The sequence below is a fragment of the Cibotium barometz genome, chromosome 3, assembly GCF_041138505.1.
Source record: "Cibotium barometz isolate CiBa-2024 chromosome 3, ASM4113850v1, whole genome shotgun sequence".
Classification (NCBI taxonomy): Eukaryota; Viridiplantae; Streptophyta; class Polypodiopsida; order Cyatheales; family Cibotiaceae; genus Cibotium; species Cibotium barometz.
This window is the reverse complement of record NC_141048.1, coordinates 43230119-43244958: the sequence shown is the minus strand read 5'-3', so window position 1 is coordinate 43244958 and position 14840 is coordinate 43230119. Positions and strand designations below refer to the sequence as shown.

At 39.9% G+C, this 14840-nt stretch overlaps 1 long non-coding RNA gene across 1 annotated transcript; it reads right to left on the bottom strand.

Annotated features, from left to right (window-relative positions):
• Window positions 1–11396: 11396 nt before the first annotated feature.
• On the bottom strand, window positions 11397–14194 carry LOC147640095 (uncharacterized). The gene is made up of 2 exons (XR_015262416.1): window positions 13885–14194; window positions 11397–13605 (listed from the first exon to the last, which is right to left on the bottom strand). It is a non-coding gene; the product is annotated as an uncharacterized LOC147640095 (long non-coding RNA).
• Between the last annotated feature and the right edge of the window lie 646 nt (window positions 14195–14840).

The following is a 14840-nucleotide window of genomic DNA, read 5'->3' as shown; positions in this document are numbered from 1 at the left end:
AGAAAAGGTATTACAGTCCTCTGTTTTATGGTCACCGCCACATGCTCCACAAAGATGAGGACCTGTAGGAAGCACACTCCTCATTCTCTGCTGCTGTTGTTGTGGCTGCATGGGTGGACGATAGGTCTGTCCCAATCTCCGTAGTACTAGGTTAGCTATCTGATCTGGATTTACTAGCGCGCTAGACCCTGAACTTTGATCATCACCCCATTGATTTCTAGGTTTCACCTCAGGGCCAGAACCATCTTGGAACTTGAAGTTATCGGTGAAATCCATAGCATCATGGCAACACTCATTGAAACTTGTATGCTTCTTTGCATAGAGATGTGTATGCAGTGTCGAATTTTTGAGGCCTTTTAAGAAGAGAGAAATTAATCGACTTTGGGCGGGTTTCTCATCTTCTGGGCAACGATTAATGTACTGCTTCATTCTATTTACACAGTCTCTAACACTCTCATTCTCGCCTTGCTTGAAAGAGTAGATGTGTGCTACCGTGTCATGTTGAATTCCCATCAAAGAAAAAGCAGCAATGAATCTCTCTTCCAAAACTCGTAAAGAAGTTTTGTCTGAAGCCTCTAATGCCTGAAACCACGCCAGGGCTTTTCCCTCAAGAGTGAGTCCAAATCCTTCAATTTGAGTATGCTTATCAGCCACTTGCTCAGCTCGAACTGCTTGCCTAAAAGCTGCTACATGGTCGTATGGATCTCCCGACCCTTCATACTTCTTTACCAGTTTCTGAAGAGTTGATGGTCTTACTTGTCGTGAATACTCATCATAGGGCCTACAGCCCCTCGCTCTTAGTGGAAATTGTTCCTCTCTTTGGAAAGATGGTCCACATGTTTCCAAAATTGGTGTGGGTACCCTATTACCAGCCTCACCAAACCCCTCCAAAGATCTTGTCACCCTCATTACAGGAGGTGCACTTATAGGAGGCCGAGTTGGCTCCCTTCTCATCCGATTGTCATAGTGGGAAAGATGTTGTTGTGGTGTGACCTGTGGTCGCACATTTGGTGTAGGACGATATCGTGGTGCTAGAGTTGGGCTACTAGCAGAGGTCCACTTAGATGTTGAAGGTCCCTCTCTAGTGAACTCTCGTAGGGGAGGAGCAACAGTTTCTCCAAGAAAGGCTGTCTCTCCTGGTTTGGCTGTATGTGTTGAGAACACTTCCATAAATAATGGTTGTCCTTTCCACGTGAGTTCCCTAATCTCTTTCCAATCTAACGTTCGATATTCATTGGCCCATTTATCAACTATTCTGTTCATGTGTCCTACACACTTCTCAACTACCACTACATAAGCTAGAGGAAGATCCAGCTGTGGCAATTTAGTCGTGGCATAATATCCCTCTAACGAGTCCTTATAGACCTCTTGAAGTGGGTCATCCTGTAAGACCTTAGTCACAGGAATTTGTCGTACAAACTCCCATTGGCTTTCAGCCCCCTGATCCAGTTTGCTCTTGCCTTTCCTATCCCTTTCCAAATTTAGATCTACAAGAAGTAAATCATCTATGGATGGCTTTGAGGACTGGGCATTGGATGGTCCAGGCATGTCCGGCTCGATGAGCCAATCGTCTCTAGACTCTTTTGCTCTGGAAAGTTCTGATAAGTCTAAGAACTCGGTTTTAGAGAGCTCCCCTAATTTGTCTACCTTTTCTGGATGGTAGGTGACTTCGTAGCGAACACCATCTCCACCCATGTACATGTTACCCTGGTCATTGACTAGAGGTGCTCTATCAAGTTCTGAGAAAATGTCTGCGATCTTAACAAGGTACCTATGTTGTGGGTCCCTAAAGATCTCAGCTCCTTGAGCATTTGTGTAGACATATTGGAGTCGCACATTGAATGTTAACCCCATGGTGTCGGCCTCAAATGGATTAAAGGATCGTGTGGGTGTCCTATTTTGGGCTACGGGATGACTATTTGTCGGCACTAGATTATCCATGGACAATGAACTAGTTGTTCTGGAGAAAAGGGTATCGGATTGGGATTCCGAAAGGGTTTCAGCAATATCTGCCAAATTTCCTATCGATTGGGTCCCACTTTCTTGCGTAGGCACTCTAGAAGGTGCCCTAGGTCCTATGGCAGAATCTACAAGACGTCCCGACCGCAAGTGCATAAGGTCAAAATTTTGTTTTGGTTTTTTTTTATGTGTTTTTGTTTCGTTTTGTTTTTGGTTTTTGTGTTTTTGTTTTTGTTTTTGTTTTTTTTTTTTGATAAAAATATATATATATATGTATATATATATATATATTTTTTACCCTACCTAACCACTAAAGGCAACTAAAAAGAATATGTGTAGTGTACTATCTACCCTATTTTTTTATTATTTATTTTTTTTAAATGTTTTTTTTAAATGATTTTATGTTTTTATGATTTCTACTTTTTTTTAACACAAAAATTATGAATCACACTAAAAAATACTAATTATGCACAAAGTTACAAAAATTTAAAAAATGCAAGTTAAACTAATTATGCAAAAAATTAAAAAAAATGAAGAACTACAAAATATGCAAAAATAATAGACTCCTAAAAATCCAAAAAATTTTCTTTTGTTTGTTTTTTCCTCCTTTTGTTTGTTTGTTTGTTTGTTTTTTTTTTGCCTTTTTTCTTTTGTTTTGTTTTGTTTTGTTTTGTTATTTTACAAAAATTTAAAACAATGCAAATTACCCAATTATGCTAAAAAATACAGAAATAAAAAAATAAAAAAATATGCACACAATATGGACTCCTAAAAAAAATATTTTTTTTTAATTTTTTTTATTTTTTTTAATTTTTTTTAATTTTTAATTTTTTTTAATAAGAAATATTATATATTTTTTTTGTTTTTTTTTAATTTAAAAATAAAAAAAACATAAAAATTAAAAAAAATAATATTAAAAAAATAAAAAAATGAGAAATTTCCACCTACCTTATCCGCACCGCTCGGCGCTCTCGCTCCCGGATTTCCCGCCGGCGCGTCTTCAATGCTCCACACGCCTTCTTCTCCTTCTTCAATTTCTGCTGTGGCTCGCCACCACCACCATCGCTCTCAGCTCCTTTGCTATGCTTGCCGACTGCTGCTGCCCCTCGGCTACACCGTCTGCTGCACGCCTCTGCCGACGCCTTCTCTTTAGCTGCAGCCACCTTGCGCTCTGCTCTTTGACGCTTCTGCCCGCTGCCGACGCCCTCGCTTGCTTTACCACCGCCTCTCTTCTTGCGCGCTTTCCTCCTCCTCTGCGCCTCGCCTTCTACAGCCGCCTTTGCAGGCCACGTCAGCTGCAGCCACGTCAGCTGCTGCCACTGCTATGCTTTCTCCTCGCCGGCTTCTTGCAAGGCCACCACTAGTCGCCTCCACGCAGGCTTAGCCGCCGCCTACTGCAAGCCTTCGCCCTCCCAAGCCTTAGTATAACTATATATATATATATATATATATATATATATATATATATATATATATATATATATATATATATAGTTTTCTTTGCTCGCTTATGCCCACACTGGCGGCCGCCTGCACCACTTGTTGTAAAAGAAATGATTATATAAATATATATTTGTTTTTATTTTGAAAAAGCTGTCTGCTCTGCAGGTTTGATGCAGCCCTTGTCCTCTAATGTTTGATGCAGCCCACAAATATATATATATATATATATAGATTTATAAGTTTTTTTCTTAGGGCCACCCTTGGTTGCCCGTTTCTTTCAAGCAAATCGGTTTCTTTCAAGCAAATCGGTTAGTCATGCTGCAATAGATAAATATTCCTCATTTTTTCCTCGAGCACGCTTGATGCGTTGGCTCCCCACACAATAACAACACAAAACAAAAGGAAGGTCGCCTCCATTCCTATCTCTCTTCTTTCTTGCTTGGGAGTCAATGGGGCTTGCATAAGCTATGGGAGAGCTTAGCAACGCACCTCTTTTCTTTTTATTTATTTATACTAATTACATGTTAACGAAAAGCATGAAAGAATGAAATGACAAAAAAAACAAAACAATGAATGTAAGCATAATGACGGTACTTTGAAAAGGAATAAAAGCAATAAAACCTAAAAAACAATGCGGGAGAGACCTCAACCGCTCAATGGGTTTTTCTTATCCTAACCTTATCCACTCACACCGGGATCGCACACCCGCACTTAACCTAATCACTCAATGGTTTTGCAACCAAAAGAGGAAATAGTGGTGGTTTCCACACACTCTCAACCGGATTTGAGTCTTCTCCCCGGCAGCGGCGCCAATGGAGAGACGGAAAACTCTCTCTCTTGTAGCAAGAGGAGTACGATCCACGTGTAGCTCAATCCAATGGGATTTGCATCCCTTTCGGAGCTAGGGATTCGACCCGTACCGGTGCACAAGAGCTTATCCACAAATGGAGAGAATGCTCATGGCTACCATCACTTGACACTAGACTAAGCATACACACAAGCTCAACTTGTCCTCATTCCTACACACCCCTTCATTCACAAATACAAGCAAGAGGAATACAATCACTATGCACTCAAGCAAAGAGAAAGACCTCACTCCACTCCTATCTTCCTACAAGCATGCATACATTCAAGCATCAAGCTTCCATGAAAGCTTCAAATCAATCCATGTACTCAAAAAATGAAATACTAAAAGCATGCATAAGAGTAAAATGATTAGAGAAGAGGATGAGAAAGACTCATGACATTGCTAATGATTCAATGAAGAGATTTACCTCATACAATGATGTAGATGGGGTGAGAGAAGAGTCTTCACCTCTATGGAGAAGAGGGAGAGTAGGTCTCTCAAAGGAGCTCTTGCATGAACTAAGCCCAAAAGTGTCCCTAAGCTCTCAAATGAGCCACCTTTTATACAAAAATTCTAGGACTCCCATAAGTCCCCATGTGGGATTATTATCAAACCCTCTCCCACATTCATCTACAAAGTGGAACTCTTTACAAGAGCCCTAAGTATCTTTTTTTGTTGCATCCTGGTATTGATCTTCATTTGCAAGCAACAGGAACTGGCATCTAGAATCTTGGTCCCTCACTTCCTTGCTCCGAAAACCTTGATCCAAAAGGAGTTGGGCGATCCATACTATGATGTCTGTATCCTTGGTAGTTAAAGCATTTAACTTCTTTATTCAAGGGTGGAACTTCTAAAGTTAAATTCCAGGGGATTGTGTTCCGAGAAAAAGACCTTTCTTCCATTCTAGAACTTCCCATATCCTGAGTTTGACCTTGTTGTCTCTTAGGAGGAGGCGGAAAGTTGGAATCACCTTTCGGAGCTAGAAATCTTTTGAAAGATGATGGTGCTGGCTTCAGCGAAACCTTGACAACAAAGGCCTTGGCGAAATCCTTCGCCATCCGCACTGCTTCAGCCATAGAAAGTGGCTTAACATTCTTCACTAGGGTATCCAAGGGTTCATTCATTCCCCGAATGAACTTGGCCATCACCTGGCCATCAACTGTTCTTCATCCAGTTGGCGAGTATTTAAGGAGGAGAGTGAACGCTCGGTGATACTTTTCAATCGTTCTATTCCCCTGGGTTAACTCCAGGAATTCATTCATCTTAGTCTCGAGGAATCCGGGAGGACATAATCTCTTCCTTAGGTAAATCTTGAGATCATTCCATTTTTGGGTGTTCCGATCTAGATGGTTTGTCTCACAGTGGTTTCTCCATGCCACTCTGGCTGTTTCTACTATCTTCAGCCTTGCCAGAGCCATTTCACTCTTCTCGTTGTATCCAGTGACATCGAAGCATTCTTCCATTGCTTTGATTCACTTCTCCAGAGCCTCGCCCAAGTTTTACCCTTCACCCTTGAAAGATCCAGGCTGAGATCTATGAAGAGTTTTATGAACATCTGGGTTGAGCTCTTCTTCATCGAGTTGGGAGTTAACATTCCTATCACGATGACCTTGATCCATGATCCTATCAATACGAAAATTCTTGTTAAGTCTCTTTTTCCAATTTAACCAAGCTACTCAAGTGAAAAGACCACTTTATTTATAATTCGAATCCAACTTTAGATCCAACTGATTCTGGGGTTCCTTAAGGTCTCATCAACCCTCACAAAATCCTAGGATAAAGATCCCTTCTACAAGAAAAACATACAAAACTCATTATCAGAAAATAGTTCATTCATATCCTTAACACAATAATGGTCCATCAAACTAGAAATTCCATCTGAACATTTCCCACCACGAGAATTTCAGTTATACAGGTTCTCAATTTGTCATTCCTTAAGTAGGTCCACTGGGTCAAAAGTCAAATAGCAAACAATCTGTCAGCACGATCCACTAATCTCATAGTGATCTGCTGAAAGTCTTAATCTTCATCCAGGTTCCTAACATCATCATTGGGATTCTCTCCATTCATCCTTATCATGACTTTATTCAACTTATCTACTTTCAACCAGAATTTAGAAATTATCATCTTTCAATCAGAATCCAAATCAATTCATCAATTCTCAACCAGAATTCTAAAATCATATCAACCAGCATCCAAAATCATCATCTAGGATAGCATTTTTGCTTATAACTTTGTCTTAGATTCACTTGTATATATTGTCAGTAAAGAGCTACAATTATACCCACGGTATATATGGGTAGTCATGGTCCTTGGAGCTATAGGGTAAATACCATCATATCTAGGCCTCAAGCAAGTCAGGGATTCCACACAATTGCGGTACTTCCATCTGAAGACCCAATTCCCAATTTATGAATCTTCATTCTGAATATCAATTCGTATATGAAGAGTCAACACACGGTTTCAATCTTTTATTGGTAACTCATAAATTTTTGACATTTCTTGCTTCTTGGTTTATCAACTTTAGACAATTCACTCTAATATCAGTTGAAAGATCCCTGCCCCCTCTGCGCATCGAATTCAAGAGTACTAGCAGTGGAAGTAGCAACTTCATGCGTAGGACAAAGACTCCCACTCGGGGTCTCGCCCACGGATGTCCGGACAAGAGACTAATCCCTCAGTTCTCCCAAAACCGAACCCGAAAAAACTTCACTTGCCCAGAAGGCATAGGCAATTCCTCTAGGAAAATTTATTCTAACGTAGTCAAGCCTTAATTTACCCTTTTTTCATTCCGATCGAACCCGCCAGGTCACATGGCCGGATCAAGGAAGGAGGAACTTGCACTTAGATCATAGAGACCAACGCTTTTTTTCCCGTCAAGAGGCACAGTTATTGATTCTTTTTCATAGAACAAGGATTATCCGTGATTTACTTCAGCTATCGTAACTTAAACAGAATTGAATTTTATTTTAGGAATCCATCAATCAAGCCCCATCCAATCCCATGGGTTAGCCAACCGCCCAACCACTGTATTGATAGGATCCATTTAGAAATTTGGTTATGTTTTGTCCTGGGTACTAGGGAAAAGAGTTCACAAGTCTCCTAGCCGGATTCATGCAAAATACATTTCATACATACAGCTTACGTACCATTATTACATAAATTCATTCCCATATTTTCTAAGAAAATGACAATACTCAAAATTTTACTTTTGATAAATAAATAAAAATACTCATATTTTAAAATATTTCAAAAATTCCTCTTATAACACTTAGATGTTTGAATCTAGAATATCATGAAAATTTCTTTTTTAAATGAATATATCAAAAATCTCTCTTTTCTCTAATTAAACAAATATGCATAAAAAGTATTTTCTATAAATAAGATAAAAATCATTCTTTAGCATAAAAATATCTATACCTAGAATATGATAAGAATTCCTTTTTTTGCTTTATTAAAATCATGCATAAAAATAAGATTTATATTTTTTTCTAAATTTTTTTATCATAGCTTCACTACAATTACTAAGAATATTCAATTTTCTATTTTAAAATGAATACTTGTAATAAAAGTGTGATAGAAACTCCTCTTTTAGACTAAAATTAAATTATGCATACATAGCATAATTATAATCATAATTAGACTAAAATTAAATTATACATACATAACATAATTATAATCATAATTAGACTAAAATTAAATTATGCATACATAACATAATTATAAGATTAATTCTCTTTATTAATCTAAAATAACCGTTCCTCATTTCTAAAAATGTTAGCATAATCCTCTTTCAATTTAGAATGAATTAATATGATTTTTCTATATCATAAATACACTTAAAAAAATTAATCATCCTTTTTTCTAGATTAAAAATCATAAAAATAACTAATCTCTTTCTCTAGCTTGTCAAGCTTAGAGTTTGCATTAAGATAAAGAGATTATCATCAAGAATTATCCTTCTACCAAGGATCTAGCCATAAAGATGATTAATATTTTCAAGAGAAATTATCTTTAAAAAATATTATAATTAAGTATAAAGATTAACATTAATCTAATTAGATATTATGAATCTTTGAAAAGTTTGATTTGAAGAAAAAAAAACCATTGCTTTAAAAGCTTCTCAAGCTTTAGAGAGATTGAGAAGAAGAAAATCATTGAGAGGATTGAAAAAAAAAATCATTAAATTAGGTTTACCTTTAAATTTGACTTGATTCTTTGGCTAGAAGTGAAGCCTCCAAGCAAGTCCTTGGCCACCAAGAGGGGGAGGATAATCTCCAAGAGAGGATGGAGAATAGAGAAGCTCCAAAGCTCTCAAGAGAAGAGGCAAATTAGAGGGATAATAGAAATATGCTAATTTATAGATAATACTGGCATGGTATTGCTCAAAGATAAAAATACAAAGGAATGAGGATCTATTTATAAGTGAGGAAGATCATCAACCAAGCCCAACTAGGATCTAGAGACTTCCAACTTTAGTTTGATCCATTTTGGACAAGTTTTGGACCAGTTTGACCCCCTTTTTGATCTAGTTTGCACCAAGAGAGAGGAGAGATAAAATATCTTGATTTTTTTGAATTAAAAAAGCCAAGTAATGATGATAAAAAAATTTCCTACCTCAAGTGGCTTTTCCTTCTTACCGAGGTATAAAAAATGCATCATTTTATCAAAATATCTCATTTTTTTACTAATATATTTTAATTTTTAACTAATAAACCCTGTACTCAGTCAACTCTTCATCTAATGTAAGCATTTACTCATTTTTGGGATATTTTCTTTAATTCTTTGTATTTTTGTCATCCCAACACTTGGATTAATCCTATTGGTCCTTTGGAACCTTATTTGGATCCAAAAATTTATTAAAATGTGAACCCTTAAGCTAAGGTCTCTTATATACATATTCAATTAATTTCTAATGCACATTGAAAAGTTTATTTTAAACTTCTATTTCAAGAAAATTTATCTTAGATATTAGGAGAATTTTTTAATCCAAAAATATCTCAATTTTGTATTAACTCTCTAGAACATTTTCTCTCTAGGCCAAAATCAAGGAAAAACAATATTTTCTTGCATTCAGAATTAGGGGATGGTTACAGAGAATGAAGGGGAGGTTCTTTTACCTTTACAACTTAAAAGCTAGTAGAGAGGAGTCTTACACTTCTAGAAATGTGCTTGGAAGCATTGCTGCTCAAGTAAGCTCAAGGCTGCATATCCCTATGTCACTATGGCATGTGATACGAGAACCATGGTAAAGCATGGACCACTGAAAGTGACACCAAGGTAGACATAGAATGAGACAATCTCCACATGATCCCCTCTATATGTGAAGCTCAATCTAGATGTGAAGGGACAAGAGGTATTGAAGACCATTACCTTGGTTTTACCAAGGTTAACAAAGAGGTCCCATTGAGTGCAAAAGTCATGTAAGGCATCCAACTATCTCTGAAGCCCCTCGGCTGAGTCGTCTGAGAGGAGAACGATATCATCTGCATAAAGCAGTATGGGGATCAATATGCCTACCAGTGTGGGACCAGCCTTGCCTAATCCATCAATAAAGCTCGAGATCTCATCAATGTCATTAGGAAAAATTTGGACTCACTTTTGGACCTTTTAAGCTCTTTGAGATTCTAGGGAATATTCCATAAGGACCAATGAGGGTGAGGCTTCCGTTACGAAACTTTTGAGGTTGCTTTTTGGTGGGGAGGCAATAACTTAAGTATAAAAACTCCAAATTTTTCGGAGGTTGGTGCGTTAGAATCCTCTCATCAAGATCTTTCCAATGATTTGTTACATGATATAGTTTTGAGGTACTATGAATAGAGTTATCCACGATCCCCCTTTTCATAATAGAATGATGACTTGGCATTTCTTAGAGGGCCCAAAAATGAGTCCACATTTTCCCTAATGCGGGCCGAAAAGAGTGGGTGATAGAGGGCAGCCATGTTTCACTCCAATAGTGCTAGAAATCTCCTGTGATGTACCTCTTAGGGCTCTCACTCATCCGGTTATGGACTCATAGAGGGCGATGATTCCACAAACCATGTCAGATGGGACTCCCATCTCTGTAGACGGTGTAGGAGGCGGGCTCGAGGTACACTATCAAAAGCTTTGTGGAAATCCACAAAGCAACTGGAAATCCTCTGGTTTCATGCTCTACCCTCCTCGATGATGGCACCGAGGGTGAAGATGTGGCCAAGGGTAGAATAGCTCCTCTAAAAGCCAGCCTATCTTGAGGCTCTGCATCCCTGGCTCTCTGCAAATGAACTGAGCTTCGCCTCTAGCTTTAATCCATAGAGTTTGGCCAATGTGTGGCCAATCATAATCATCCTGTAATTATTAGGATCAAGTGGATCTCCGTCTCTGAGGATGGGGATGATGGTGTTGGTGGACCAAGAGGGTGGAAATCCTTCACAAAGGGCTCTATTGAACATGTAGGCTAGTGAGCAGCCAGGGTATCATCGGCATGCGAGATGTACTCGGCAGTGAGTCCCTCATGAGGACCATGCCCTTTGTGAAGAAGGTGGAGGTGGTGGGATGGGGATCTGTTGGTAGAGGTAGGGGTGGCTGATGGGGGATATGATAGAGGAAGCGTGCATAGGAGTGCCATGTGTCCGGGAAGGTGATAGGTGTGGGAGGGCGATGTTCTCAGAGTTTCCTCCAGGCATCTTTGCAATTCTGCCCTAAGAAAAGTCGATATAACTCATCCTCTTTCCGAGCATAGAACTCTCGCTTCTTGCGTTGGGTGAGCCGTTGAGAAATTTGTTGTGCTTGGTGCTTCGTGATTTTCCCAATCCATTCCTCATGCTTAAGACGAGAGCATGTGGCCCGGCATTCGTCATCATACCAATAGTTCTAGGACATGGAACCGCAAGGTAGCTTGATGGTAGACTGGCACGTGCAAATGAAAGAAGCGGTGGCGGATATGTGGAGCGTGGTGGTGAGCTCTGATGTGAGGGTGGATAGGCGGACAATAGGTTCCACATCCTCGAGTTGGCGGTATATGTGGTTGGAGTAAACAAGGTCAAGCAGAAGACTTCCCCCAGCTGTGAGAACTCCATGATATCCCCATACAATGATAAGTACGGTGACTGGCCATGATGTGCGACGTAAGGGGAGTGGCGTGGTGCAAAATAACACACAACAATGTGGATGACACTATCACTGCTAAGTTGTAGCCGCACCCAAAGATATTGTGCAGTCTCGTCCTTCGAGATGATGCTGAGAATCTGTCGGAGATGGGATCTAAAAAGGACAGCTACCCCTCTAGAGCCACGTACTCCTCCTTATGTGCGGGTCTCACCTTGGAAAGCTGACTCCCGCTCATACCCGGCTATGTATGTGAAGCCCCTCTCAGGTCTCTGATGAGTCTCTGTATAAACAATGACATCCCTACTTGTGAGAATCTCGCTCAAGCCTCCTGGATTCAACCACAACATGCCATTGCAATTCCATACTGTCAACCTCAGGTGTTTGGTCTCATAGACCCCACATTCCTATTTGGGACGGTTCTCAGTGATAATGACCATACCATATCTGTAGATAGCCCACTTGTCTGCTTTGCGGGCCTCATGAACTGTCACCATCGCCTCACGCCAGTGTGCCACCTATGTTGGAGTGAGATCATCTCCCATGTACACCTGTGTGCCCTTGAGGGCAGCCCGCCTGTCTAAGAAGGCATGTCACCAAAATCACTGATTTGAGGCTGATTTACAGCAGTAAAATCATCCATACTTCGTGCATTTCTCACCATACCCGGTTGTGACACATTACTCCGCAATGTACCCAACCAAGGTTTTGTATTTCTGACATATGTAACCCCACTTCCATTAGCAGATGAAGTACCAACATGTGGCTGTCCATGAGCCTAATTTTCAGCCATATCATCATGTGCATCCAAAGTAGCATTTGTCGGCTTGTACCAACTGCCCAACTCATCAAAGACTATATCCTGCCTAATGCGTAGCTCTCTCATGACTGGATTGTAACACCTGTCGCCTTTTTCTTCCAACGCATACCCAATGAATATGCATTTCTTGGCCTTGGGATCTAATTTCTTTCATTTCTCATCCAGAATATGTACATAACGAACACATCCAAACACCTTAAAGTGTGAGTCATTCGGTTTAGTGCTTGTAAAACGCTTCGTCAGGTATCTTGTTGTGCACTGCCGCCACTATAGGCATCTGATTCATAATGTATACTGCACACTGTATAGCCTCTATTGAGTGATGTATACTGCACACTGTATAGCCTCTATTGAATAATGTCTCAGCATGTACTTCTCATTGAGTAATGCTCTTGCTGCCTCTGCAATACTCTTGTTTTTCCTCTTTGCTACACCATTTTGATGCGGTGTATACCCATATGAAACCTGCCTTTTAATGCCATGAAGATCTAGATATGTAGTGAACTCTCTCGACATGTATTCTCCCCCTCCACCCGAATGGATGGTCACAATCTACATGCCAGTTTCTCTTTCAACCATAGCCCAAAATTGTTGAAATTTTAAAAACACCTCTAACTTCTCTCGCATGAAATACACCCATGTCTTACGTGAGAAATCATCCACAAAAGAAACATAATATTTCAGCCCACTCATGCTCGGTTGAGACGTTGTCCATACATCCGAATGCAGCAACTCAAGTATTCGGCGAGCTCTTTGAATTTCAACCAGAAAGGGTTTACGCGACTGCTTCACAAACTGACATGCATTGCATACACATGATGGCTCAACTACATGGAATTTTCGCACTCCAGTGACAACCCTTGACATTGGCAATGACTTAAGCCGCTAATAGTTCATATGCCCAATCTGTTTATGCCACATTTCTAGGTCTGAAATTTCATCATGCACATAAGCAAATTTGTATGCCTTTATATCTAGCATAAACGCATTCAGCTTAAACATCCTTCCCACCTTATGTCCTTGTGCCACTATGTGCATGTTATGGCTCATATCCAATACCGTACACCCATGCTTATTGAAGTGGACTTCCAAGCTACGTTTGGTCATTTGGACAACTCATACAAGAGTTTTCATGCCACCATGCACATGTTATGGCGCATATCCAATACCGCACACCCATGCTTATTGAAGTGGACTTCCAAGTCAAGTTCGGTCATTTGGCCAACTCACACAAGATTTTTTGTAATGCTTGGAACATACATGACATCTCCAAGCATCTGACTCTTGCCATGCATTGATTCGATGGGTACATCCCCCATATGTGTAATGGCATGCTTAGTGTCATCTCCTATGTATACATACAAAGCATGCTTGACTGGCTTAAGGTCTTTGAACCATTTTGCACACGGTGTCATATGATTTGATGCCTTGTAGTACACGGTGGCATATCCTGCATGTGTCAGATACTTTTACCGTAAGGCATGAACCAAATCTATGTTTTTCATCAGCAAATACACTGCTGAGTATGCATACAATGCTTTCATTAAACACATACATTCATAGGCATAAATATCGGCTTTGATTTGCGCTACTGAGCCTCAAAGATGTTGGTTGTCTTACCATATATAGCTTCAGCACTGCTACAAAGACGCGGGTGGATATGGCTACCGTAGCACTGAGTACCCTGACCAAAAAATGAGAGGAAAAAAAAGGTCTTACAAAATGTTACCTGGGAGCGCAACCTGGTCTGTAGGCGTGATTCAGGGATCAGCAAAAGATTTGAAAAAAAAGACCATAGGATATGCGTTCAGGGTTTGCAGCTGTGAAGGTAGCTCGACGCTGATTTTTTTTTAAATCCTTCTGTCGGCTCTGATTTTTTAAAATTTTCTCCTGCTCACTCTTGTGTTGTGTGACCTGATTCTTCCTGTATCCGCTCTAATTTTTTAAAATTTTCTCCTGATCACCCTCATACTATGACCTAATTCTTTCTCTACTTCTGTTTCTGCTCGCTTACACTGAGGATAAGAGTTTTTACTCACAAGCTCGCTATGGGGCTTTGATACCATCATGTCAAAAAAGACATATCATGAACATAGACACACACATACCCACATTTTTTGTTTCATATTTTTTGTTTTTGTTTTTCGAGCCGGGGTTAGAGACGAGCATGCTCATCACACAGGCACACACACAACAATGTATGTGTGAGAGAGGAAGTAAGAGCTTCTCAGGATCTTTTTCTTAAGGTGTGTCAACCACAAAATCTCTTAACTGTGCCTTATATACCCAGGCACTAAAACACACATGCTATATCTAATGTGCGGGTAATGATAACCTGCGTGTCCCGCTTATTGGTCAATGGTGTGCTCCGCCTATCCAAACTAAGATGTGTGTCCTCATTCATCTCAATAGTTGAGAGAGAGGACGAGTTGGATAACGAGGTAGAAGGGGGAGAAGAGGGAAGAAGGGAGAAGCTTTGGTGGAGAACTCCATGAATTGATGCACTAACATACGCACCACCAGTGCACCATCTTAGTGCACATAACCGTTAGGATGACACCATAATCAAAGAGTAGCATTTTTACATAAATTATTGTTGCAAAAATTAGGATGGCAGCATAATCAAGGAGTAGCATTTTTACATTTCAGATGACAAAGTGCATGACACCTTGTTTGTCTCCAGCA